This window comes from Corvus kubaryi, unplaced genomic scaffold, assembly GCF_017639235.1.
Source record: "Corvus kubaryi isolate FWS band 111438036 unplaced genomic scaffold, C.kubaryi_AGA036_p1.0 37270, whole genome shotgun sequence".
NCBI classification, from domain to species: Eukaryota; Metazoa; Chordata; class Aves; order Passeriformes; family Corvidae; genus Corvus; species Corvus kubaryi.
The window spans coordinates 2196672-2208775 of record NW_024581083.1 but is presented as its reverse complement, the minus strand read 5'-3'; the positions used below and the strand labels follow the sequence as shown (position 1 = coordinate 2208775).

Below are 12104 nucleotides of genomic sequence, written 5' to 3'. Positions count from 1 at the left end.
CATGGAAGAGATGGCAGACCTGGGTACACACAGGCATAAATTTAAAACAAAATGGTACCTGTACCTGTATTTTCACAAAAGCGATTGCAAATGTTGTCTTCCACTGGTTGAGGTTTGCATGGAACACACGTTTCTTCAGAGATTCTTAAATCAGGCTTTCCAGTGAAAGATTTAGTGATGACTCTGTTCATCTTCAGTCTTGATTTCAAATTTTTTTTAATCTAAGATTTTGAGATTCAGGCAGTCACACTTGATGTGCCACTGAAGTTTTTTATCTTAGGGGCTGTGCAGAACAATCAGGGAGTTGTGTTGGGTTTTGTGGTTTTGTAGGGAATCGTGTCATTGCTAGACAGGGGTTTTTGAAGTACCACTGCTTCTCACACACATACACACTTCTGCTTCCCTGAGAGGAAAACTCCTTTGGGAGGAAGAGGATTTTTGGGAAAAAAGCCTGCAATGTATTTTTTTAGCAAAAGAAAAAATTGCCAGGCTGTAGTAATATAAATCAAAAGACATCTCAAGGAGTTTTAATACAAAGATAATGATTCAGTGACAGCTTCCTCTTGATATTTCTTGAAATCAAAATTTATTTTCATTCGTTGGATATGTACACTTACACCAACTAGAGTATCAGCACGTGCCCTTATGCAATTAGTAAGGGCTGTTTTTTATAAAGTATTTTATCTTCAACTTGGCAAATTTTACCTTGTATTTGATTGCCTAATGAGATGAAAGATGCATTTTGTTATTTCATTCTTTTCTTCCATTGCACCTCTGACCTAGTACATACACAAAAGACACCTGTCTGTTTGGGCTTTTTTTTAAGCACTTAAGTAAGTGCTTTTCAAGGTTAGGGCCCTCACCAGCAATAATACTCTGCTTGCTTAATATTTAAATGAGACCTAAACCAAGGTTTTCTCATCAACCCCATTTTCTGATGTACTTCCTTCCATAATTGCTTGATTGTTTGTAAAAACTAGTAAATGGCATTATTCTTTGATTCTCAAACAGTGTTTGAGCAAATACTGGAACAGTTTCTTAAATCAAACGCTGCAAGGTACTGAGCATCTGTGACCATTTCCTAGTTAAGCAGCCCACGAATGTTCAGTGTGTTTTCACACTGGAGACAAGGACTGTTTGTTGTGTTTCCACGCTGCTTAGAAGAGTGGGAGCCAGAGCTTTTGGTAGAGTAATTAAATTTCCATAATGCTGATGCATAATGTTAAAAACTGCCCAAGGTGGTGTGTGTGGTTGGTAATAAAGATGGAATTAATAAAGAGCGGAAATGATCCTGTACATATCTCTGCATTTCTGAAGCATTCATGATTATTGGTGCTGCAGGAGGATTTTGGCACAGGTGAAATGAGTGGGTTATGCTCTAGGCTGTACTAAATCTCAAAGAATAATACTTGAATGCATTTTCCAGGATCACAGAAAGGTTTTGCCTAGCAAATTGCATCCAACTGAACAATGTCTTTCCTCATTTGAAGCTTTGAGGCTTTTCATCAAATATTTTTTCTCTTTGGTTTACTTCTTTTTCACTTGCAAACTGATAGTCTTCCCAATTCAAACAAATTTGATTGATATATTGCTTTCAGTTTTTGGTACTGTGCTTGTTCAGGGCTCTAGAAATTAGGAAGAATGTGAGAATGTATTAATAGCTACATCTCAACTCAAAAATACTTGATAGCATTAATCCTTGATTTAACATGCATCTAAGAAAATAATTGAACTGAGGCAAGCAATCGAAAAACTTAGTACTTTTTATGACTTTTATGCTAAATCTGAGTTGTGAAATAGTTTGTTGAATGCTCTAAATGTGGTAAGAAAGGTGCAGTGAGCTTATTGACCCAGATGTGCTGTCTGGCCTTGGTATCAGCCACATCTTTTATGTTAATAATTGGAGGGAATTGACCAAAAGCAGGCTTTCTCTGTTCCTTTTAAACAGTGCCATAGGATTTTTTACATCAATCTGGATGCTGCCAAAACTAGACAGATGGCACTAACCTTGGTTTAAAGCCTCAGCTGGCTGAGAATGCATCTAAATAGTGTTGCAAGGTTTTCAGTGTGCACGTTGTGTCAACAGAAGAGGACTCTTTGTATCACCATAAGTAGAGCCCTTAGACTTTGCATTTCAAAGGTACCCAGTTCTCACATGTGCTCATCTAGAGCATGGATTGCTTTGCTGTGCTCTAATAAAATGATAGGTTTCTTGATCTGCTCTGCCTTTTCTTTGCTAAGGACAGAGATGCCACTGGTGCAGCCAGAAAAAAAGGAGGCGAAGGGCTGAACATGGATGTCAGAACGGTCAGTGGTTCATAAATACAGGCAGAAGGATCGTTGTGAGATCCATGGTCAGACTCTGGAAGGAAAGAGAATAAAAGTGTCTTACAGAAAAAATATCTCCACTCTCTAGTATTTGGAGTAGTCCTAAATCTCTCCATTTCTGAATACTCTCTGGAAGAAGAATTCTTAGTAGATGTAAAAAACTACAACAAACAGCCCACTCAACCACCCCCCCCCCCCAAAAAAAAAAAATCTTAAATCTATGTCATCGTAAGAATTTAGAATTAAAAACAAAATCCAACAAACAAAATAACAAGACCACCCTTGGTTTCTTTTCAGAGCTGTAAAATAATGCAACAAAAGTTCTGTGATTTATCAAAATAATGAATGCTTTTTAAGCATTCCAGAGGTATGATGTTGAGTAATATATATATATATATATATATAAAGAAATTTACAAGTGAACTGCTTAGGGTATGATTTGAATAGAACACTGAGAGGCCTCATTAAGTGGTAAAGGCAAAAGGATCAGCTCCTGGTATAGTGAGTGCAAGCCAACCTGAATTGGAGTGCAGTAGAAGACTTGACAGGGAGGGAGAAAGGATTGAGTCAATCAAACCATGTTGCAGTGCACTAACGGGGGATTTTTAGGTTCAAATTCTAGTGCACATTCTTTCAAAAATACATGAGCAAGACCTGGGTTTATCAGGGGATTTTAGCAGTGATTTCTTTAGGCAGCCAAGTCCAGGTTGTGCAATTACTCTTCATGCAACTGTTTTGTTAAGAAACTGTCAGCCAGAGAATGGAAACCACACAGCCAAAAGTGTGTGATAAAATAAAATAGAGAGAATATAGGAAATTCTGAGGGAGAAGTAAAAGTAAAAGAAGTGGGTCCTAGAAGAAAAGAAGCTGACAGTTGTACCAGGTGCCTCTTCTAGGAGCAATGTTACAGAATTTGTCTGAACAGCACCAGTAGTGGAAATAAAGGATTGGAAATCTGCTTAAGAAACAAAAGAGGTTGTGTGATGAAAAGCTGAGCTACTGGCAAAATACTTGATCACCTCAGATTTATACACATCGATCTCCTGTGTAATGCACTGTGTCCTAAAAACTGGAAGCCATGAACAGAAGACATTTTATTTTAAGGAGTCCTGTGGCAGCTTAGAATAAATAGCTTTTCCACTTTTTGCATGAAGCTTCTACCTTAAAGATACTGATGAAATAGGTGACAATTTTTAACACAAGCAGTGACAAAATAAACACCATCTGCTAGTGTTGGCTTATCCCATAGTCTTCTCATGCTGGGTGATTTTATTTCACCTTTTTTCAGAAATAGTTAATGACACATCTGCTGTGTGGTGGAGGTGCATTTTCAGTGATTAAGTGTGGACATAGGATTAGAGAAAACAGTAACAAAATTTTGTCAGGAAACTGAAGAAAATATTAGTGCCGTAAGGAACTAACAAACTAACTGTGTTGATGGCTTTTGTTTTTTTTATTTTGACCTGGTTTATTGTTGGATCAAAAATACCATATTACATTTGTTCTTTCAGAACACATGTTTATTGTGGAAAACTTCTCATTTAGCCTTTATTTTGCCAAATCAAAAACCTTGCCACTATGACACTTGTAGTCCTCCAAGCAAGCCTGGTTTTGTAGCACATCCGTGAGTCTGGGGATGTGGAGTCAGAGCAGGTTTGGGTGTCCTGAGGGATCAGGGTCAGATTTGTTTACATAGGAGAATATATTTAAGGGAGCATAATGTACAGTGGGGCCCGGAGAACAAAATAATGAGTTTATCTCAAGGTCCATTTGAGTACTGACAATACAAAATTGTACAGACATACAGAGTTGTTTGCTGGTATAGAGTATGTCTTTATCCTGTAAAGCTCCATGAATCCATCTTCCTCCCAAACACCATTGTAGGGCAAAGTGTCATTGTCTGGAGTCCCTGGGTTATGCAGCCAAAGTTGTAATTCCTGATGTTTTGTGTCAGGCTGTGCTTTCTTCCCTGTGGCAGAGCTCGGTAGTCCTGTGGGTTTGAAAATCCCTTTCCTGTGTCCCTGAAGAGCAGTCTCTTTCCATCACCCCAGGATGTCCCAGCTTTCCCTTCTCAGTCAGTCTTTGTGAAGGGAATTCCAATTTAGCACTTTACTGCAGAGTCATTAGCATAATGATCTACAAAAAATCCAAGCAATTAGGCTGCTAAACCTGTGTTTACCGTGCCAAATCATACATCCCTATGCTGTTACCAGTATGAGTAGATTATAGTAAATCCAAAAAACTAAATGTCTGCATCTCCATATGGATGGGTGGATATTTAATTTTAATATTTAATATTTAAGATTGAGATAGAAATTAAAGCCATGGAAACCCTAGGAACAAAACCACATTTGGCTACTTCGTTCTCTGGTAGGTGAAAAACCAGGATGGAGTGCAAGCAGCATTAATTCTGACTCTGTCTAAAAATTCCAAGCAAAAACAAATTCATTGTCTTCCCTTCCTGCCACCAAGGTCTGTTTAAGGGTATGAAATCCTTGTCCTCATTTTACGGTTTCACAAAACCACAAAAACTAAGTTATGTAAGTAAAGCTGTGTATAGTCCAAGAGCAAAATTATGTCTGGAAACAACCCCAACATGCTACAAATATTCTGAAAAGGAATTGCTGTCTCTTTATTGTTTGTTTGGTTTTTTGTTTTGTTAAACCTTTTATCAGCTCCTGATGAACACTGGCTAAGGAAATATTGATAGAAATATATGTAAGGGTAAACATCTCTACCTGTAGTTATTTTAATACTTTTGCTCAAACTTCATTCAATTTATTATTTTAATAATGAATTTGTAGCAGTGCCTGTGAAGTAACGTGTCATTAATGTTAATTGTTCTGATAAAAGAAAAAGAGAGCAATCTGACTCTTGATTTTTTGTCTTTACAGACTGCATAGTAATTAAAAATTGGAATGAGAATTCTTGCAAGTTGCTCTAAATGTGTACCAAGTACATTCAATAGTGAATATTTGAAGTCATCCCATGTTCCTTCACAGTGATAAACAGATTTACATAAGTTCAATACTTATATTATAAACCTTTTGGCTTGACCTCATCTGTGTAAACATTTCATTTACGAATTATCAAACCTCTTTGAAAGACAGCCTTATGTACGTGAATTATCATTTATGTTAATCGGAAACATTTTTCAAGCTGCTGTGCATGAAGTGAGGGTGAAAAATCCCTTGCTTATTCATACCCATATGTATGCTGTGAAACTTGAATAAGGAGGGAGACAAAAAGGACTGATTTAAAAAATAAATTATATACATATTTTTTATGCTCATGCCATATTTCCATAGTTCAGGTGTACTTAAATCCAATGGTAGGGGTAAAAGTGTGGTGAGTCAGAGCAGAGCTTTTTTGATTGGTATCCATAGCTTGCTTTTATAAAAACTCTTTTGTTTATATAATGAACTGGAAATGAAGGTGCTTTACTCCAACTGGATTTGCATCTGTGGCAAAACTTTTATAGTCTCTAACAGATTACATGTTATATTACAGTGCATTTTTAATATGGGGAAGCAATGAGGAAATTATGACCATACACGATTTTAAGCTGTTATTTGCAAACCCTTCTGCTTATTAAAGAATTTTACTTTGACAATGCATAACTGCACTCAGAAGTTGTCAGTGGAAGGCCAAGTATTTTGATAGAAATGTAGTGGATGATTGTATCTGAAGATTGAAATCTGTTTGGGATAATAAGCAGAGGTGAAAAGCTGACTCGCAGAGGCCACATCTTTATATCCATTTCCATACTGGCAGAAGTGAGAGTTTAGTATTTGCAACCAACTTTAAAGTATTTCTCCTGTTATTAAGACTTACAGACACAGCTGATAAAAGGTTTTCATGCTTCTTCAAAGTTCATGTCCTTAAACAACATTGTTAGGAGTTAGCATTTGATCCTGTATAATGTTTAGATTTAGATGGTTCAGCAGTGTGAATGTGCTTCACAGACAGGCTTTGCTGTAGTGCATATGCTCAGAATCTGCCCGTACTTGATTGTACTTAGTTCCTTTTTTATTTAGGATGAAAGCTTTGCTTTCTCAGTTAAAATCTAGGGTAGGGAAATACTGTGCCTCAAATCCCACATGGCCTGAACTACCTGGTCCCTATTAATGAAAATATTGAATGTGGTGTTAATGCCAGGAGCGCCCTGAAAGGACTTACTGAAAATTACTGACATAATCCTTTTCTAAAATAAAGCATGATTTTTATATGATTAAATAGAACGTGGAAGGGGGAAATTGAGTGCATTTTGGAAAAGTAAATGATCTGCAATGAAAAAAAAAAAAAAATCAGGTGCTTTGTTTCTCATTACAAACCAGAAATTGTCATCTCTTACTTATCCAGCCTGGAAAATCTTCAGCCTTCGAGCACTGTAGAATATTCATTTTTAGGGGAAAACTCTACTACTGCCCTCCCTTCTCTTTCCACTCAAAGGATAGTTGGTCATTCTTAGGATTAGTTGGAGATGTTGCCCCTGAGTTTGGATTCTGAATTTGACTTTGTGTATCCTGTGATGAAATCACCATTTAGGTGAACATCTATTGGTTCTTTCAGTAGTAAAAACAGCTTGTGCACCTTCCCTGACAGCTTCTTACGCAGCAGCCGTGCTGAGAATTTATCAAGTGCCTGCTTTAGAGTTTAGAGTTGACATATACAGAGTAATAAAAGGCATCTCTTCTTTTAGTCACCGTCAGTCCTTGTTCTCATAGAAAGCCTCATCAAAATAACAGCTGTGCACTTGCAGTCAAACTTCTTGTTGTCTTGTACTCACGGCAGTAAGGATTGAATCCTTCCCTTTTTGGTCTGACTCAGAACTAGCTTCACTCTAGGTTGGTTTTTGAACATTGTCTGATTTAAATTTTGTAAAAAACATGTGAGCTCCATGTCTTACAGGCAGATATCAGCATTTTCACAGCTTAAATTTAGGCTGTACCAACAGTCTCTTGAATACAGGAAGAAATGAAGACTAAACCAGGAAATCAAGGCCATTAGTGCCATGATTGTGCAGTGCTGCTACATGCAATAAAGGCTCTAAGATGCAAATTCTGCAGAGGTAGAATTGAGATAAACATGGACAGATTTAGGACTTGGATAGATAAGGATAGATTTAGATAAGGAAGATAGATAGGACTGATGTGTTTTGTAACGATTTCTTCATTTTCTAAGTCACTTGTGTGATATGCATTATTGGCATTCCATTTCAGGTGACTCAGAGAGGCCAAGTCTGTAGTGTGGGGAAGCAACGTCATGTCAGGCGCGTGTAGTTCTCAGAGTGGTTAATACAATACTGCTGCTTAGGTAATGAAGCATTTATAATGTGAAAAGCATGGCAGATGTTAACAATTACAAAAAATTTAAATGATATTTGCCTTCCTCTACTGTGCTATTTCAGATCTGTCTTTCTAAATCTGTGGTGATAGAAGAAACCAAATTGTCTTGATGTTAAATGTGAAGTAAGGGGAAATGATAGAAATATCTCTTAGGTGTGGGTACACAGTTACGCTAAATACTTACGGAGATCCGTGTAGACAAAATTTGAAATCACTAAAAATCTGAGCACTTGAGCTGCTTCATATGAATCAAGAAATGTTATGTAAAAACAGCTGCTGCTGTTACAGAATCTTTCTAGTTCTGTTTTCCTCATCAAATTAATATGGAAAAACATCATTTTCTATGCTGAATATGTGCGCATAGTTGAATTCCTTGTTCAGCTTTTTGTTAAATGAAGTTCTAAATTTGGTTCTCTGTCCAGGTTTATGCTTGTGACCATTGTTTTACATGACAATCAAATTAGCATTTAGAAATTCCTTTTCCTTCGTTGTTCTCAATATAGAAATACCTGCTTTAATTCTTCTTTTGTTCGTGCTTTTTTCTAACCTGAACTTGATGTTCAGCTGTGCTGTGTGAGCCTGTGCTGAGAGAAACCCTTCTTGCCTTACACGCTTAGAGCAGAGAAACACAGGCACTGTTCTTGAAGTGGTTTCACTTAATAGTGACAGAGGAACTTATTTTAGTTGGAGGACAATGTGTTTCAAAAATTTCAGTTTTGTTTTTCAGATACATATGCAATGAGTTCCATTCTTGTGTTATTTCTGATAGAAAAGCGTACAGTATGTAACTTTCTGAACTCCCAGCAAGACTTAAACTTTTGAACCTAATCTCTGTCAGCTTTTTCTCTTTACTCCATAGTAACTGCGTGTCTCCTTTTCCGCTGTATCTTGTATGTGGCAATTATTACTTTCTGAGACATAAGGTAATTAAGTTGAATTTCATATTGAGGGATATGGGCTAAAAATAAATAAACAATCTGGTTTCATAATTTGCTTCTTGATAAACTCCAGCTATCAGAAGTCGGAGTTGTTTTTTTTTCTATTTCACCTTGCATTTTTCAGCTCCCCTGTGTCATCTCCTGGCTGGGTGCTCTCTGGCAGAGCTCAGCTGCTGCTCCTGTGCAGGCAGTGTCTCATGGGCGCAGGTTTGTGAGTGTCAGCAAACGCCCGGCTGTGGTTCAGTGCACGGGTAATTCTCAGTCATTAATTTGTTGAAGCAGTGTTTGAACCTATCAGCTTAAACGTAAATCACTTCTCGGGCATGAGGCACCAGAAGGTGCAATTAAAGAGGCAGTAAAATTAGATTGGGTTTAAACTGTTGCTTTTTCATAACTGAAGGATGCAAACACAAAGTTTTTCTTCTATTATGAGAAAAGGCTACATGTCCAGAAATACACTGAAGTGTGTTAGGCTGAGTGTGCTTCCTAAAGGGAGCAAGGGAGTTGAGAATGATTGGTTTTTTTTCAAGCTCTTAACATTTCTGATCTATTCTTTCAGTTCTTTGATGAATGTTATGGAAATGTAGAATTCAAGTAAGTTAGGCTCTTCAACAGGTGCTTTGTTGAAGGTTGGGTAGGAATAAACTCCGTGGCACTTCTTTGCTAGCTGAAAACCAGCATCAATGTGATATCCAAAAGGCTGCAAGCACCCTGACGTGAAAAATAAATTCCATTAACGAAAAGCTAAGTTGTGGGTTTAGTGAATTTGCGTTGTTAAGTATGAGATGTGCATGTTCTTTATGCCCACTTTGCAAAATCTACTGCCTTTGCAGTGCTTTTCATTGCTCAGTGCAGTTCATCTGACCGAAGGTTAGTGTAGGGTGAGGAGATGTTGAGCGTTCCCAAATGCCCATAGAAGAGGAGGCCAAGGACACTAAATCTGGTGTACAGAACAAGTTCTGCTTTGCTGAGTGACCATGCCGAGAGCCACAGTATGTAAGGAATCCATGATAAACATGCACAACATGCAAACTGAGTGCTAAATGTACTCCAGCAGCTGTTTCAATGTAATCCCTTCTTCAATAGACTGAAGCATTTGTTGAAAAAGAGTGCAGCACTTTGTATTGGATTCTAATCAGCCAGTTAAGACACTCAACAATTAATACTCTAGAGCTGAAAATTAATCCAGAGTGAACAGAACTGTGTTGAAAGAAAACAGTTTCTGTATTGATTGAAAGAGCACTGAAGGGGGTTTTTTTGCCTGGGAATATAATATATATGGTTCTTTTAGTTCAGTGCACAAGGAAAGCACATAAATCATTCTCCTGGATGCTTTTAAGGACAGCATCTGCCCTTCCTGGATGGTGCTGCCTAAAGTAGCTTTATCTACACTGGTTTTTTGGTGTTCCAGAAGCCCTGGAAGCATAGGATATTTGATCCTCACAAGTCTTAACTACCTGCCAGATCTTAAGTTAATCCAAGGTGTTTTATTCCTGCAGCTAGGTCAGGATGTGGTTTTCTTTGACAGAATTTTTTCTTCGTTTTGGAGTTCTGCTGTTGTTTTTTTATTATTATTATTTTCTATGTTCCACTGAGGTGTTCATACACTTCATTGTTTTCTTGACTGTATGTTGTACTTTGAGCTTTCAAATATCCTCGGCAGAGTTTTTTTTTTTTTTTCTAGAATGTTACTATTTATAATATTCCTATGACATTGCATGAGTTGGCTTTTGACAGGTTAATATGTTTTGTATAACTGTAACTTTAATCATCTTTCTTCCAAATTTGTCTGTTCTTAAACTTCTTTAACCCTGGAGTTCCATAGCTTGGTGAGGTTGTTCAATCCCACTTTTAATTTTCATCTTGATGTATTATAAATTTTGCCTGGCAAGTAGTAGCAGGAGGGAGGACTTCAGGAAGCAGCGCACCTGCTGATCTGTTGGTGTAAGTGTCACATATTTCAGTCGAGTGATGTGACAAATTACTATTGCTTCATTTCTTTCTTAAAAAAAGAAATCTGACCTCAAAGAAATGTCAGTATTAGAATTTACAATTTCTTGTAAATGTAATAGCTCATTTTGAAAAATTGCAAGATTTGCATTTAGATACCAGTAGAAAATTGAAGACAGAGTATTAGTTAATGCACAAGAGTTGCTCAAAACATCATAAATGGAGAGGGCAGATCATTATTTTTCTCACAGTTTTCAAAGCTATTTTATTATGTGAAAATGGCAACTATTTATTTTATATATGCTTATACATGTTTACATTTCCCTTCCTTCCCCCTCCATGCCACACACCGATTGGGACAGTCAGGATTTCTGGCAGATTTCTTGTTAGTGATAAGTGGTGACACTTCTTTTATGTTCATTAAAGGCTTTCTTCTGATGGAGATAAATAGATAAATGACATGCTAGGGGTTACCAGGAAGATGTGATTTCATCATTCAGTAAACAAGCTTTGAAACAGTCTTCCTGATTTACAAGGAAGTTACGATCACGCCAGCTCTAACAGAAGCATTTGTTCGAATGCCTGAAGCTCTGACGCTGGAGTCACTTGAACATTGTGCCTTGCTTCAGCTATTTCGGATAGATTTTGGTAAATAACAAATTTCTAAGCTCTAGAAATAATCTCTATTATTCACATGAAAGCACATTGCATAATTTGTCTGAAAATAGTAACATAATGTACATAGGGTAGAAGGCTGATTATTGCCAAAGTCTGCGTGTGTTCAGAGGATCTGATGTGCTCGTGCCAGCAAAATTTACACCCCTTATGTCATTGGTAGGAAAGGTGGGGGCTCTCAGCTCATCTCTTCCTCGTTCTGCTCCTATTCAAGGCACCAAAAATAGGTATCTGAAGTTTCAAAATGTGGGTATTCCTATCAAGAATGAAACTGAGTGAAACTTACGTAACTTCAAGATTGGCTTTTGAGGTCAGAGCATTGTACTGGATGACCTCGAGAGGTTCCTTTCAAACTTAATTGTTCTGCAAGTCTGTATTAATAATCTCCCTGTGATATGGAAAGGAGATAATTAATTTGTGTGAGACCTGTAATTTGTTTCCTGAAATCCTAATAATCTTGACCTAAGTATAGGCACTTCTGTTACTGAGCCTTTTGCTATCATTTTTGGAACTTCCCATCTATTCAGAACCCAGATCATTGCTTGGTCTGTTGTAACTGCTGCAGGTTATTCCAGCAGCGTGAGTAGCAAAGAAGGAGACACCCACCATTCTGAAATAAATCCCAAATTCAGAGTGTTTCCCAGCACTGATCTTTAAAATACCATCAAAAAATCTTATCTGATCACTGAGTGCTGTGCTGCCCGTGAGACAGCAGTACTGCAGCTTCTGTATTAGTCAAACATTAAACTGTCTGAGGATGCCAGATGATAAAGCAGTTGTTTTTTCCTAGATCCACAGGCTTTAAAGGCAGCACTGTTACGGAGCCTGTTGCTATTTGCAGCAAAAGTTCAGTGCCTCAGAATGT

General features: G+C 37.5%; 1 protein-coding gene across 15 annotated transcripts in view; it reads left to right on the top strand.

The window, feature by feature from the left end:
- TENM2 (teneurin transmembrane protein 2) overlaps window positions 1–12104 on the top strand; it is a 655728-nt gene that overhangs the window by 368459 nt on the left and 275165 nt on the right. The gene's annotated exons all lie outside the window — the stretch shown is intronic.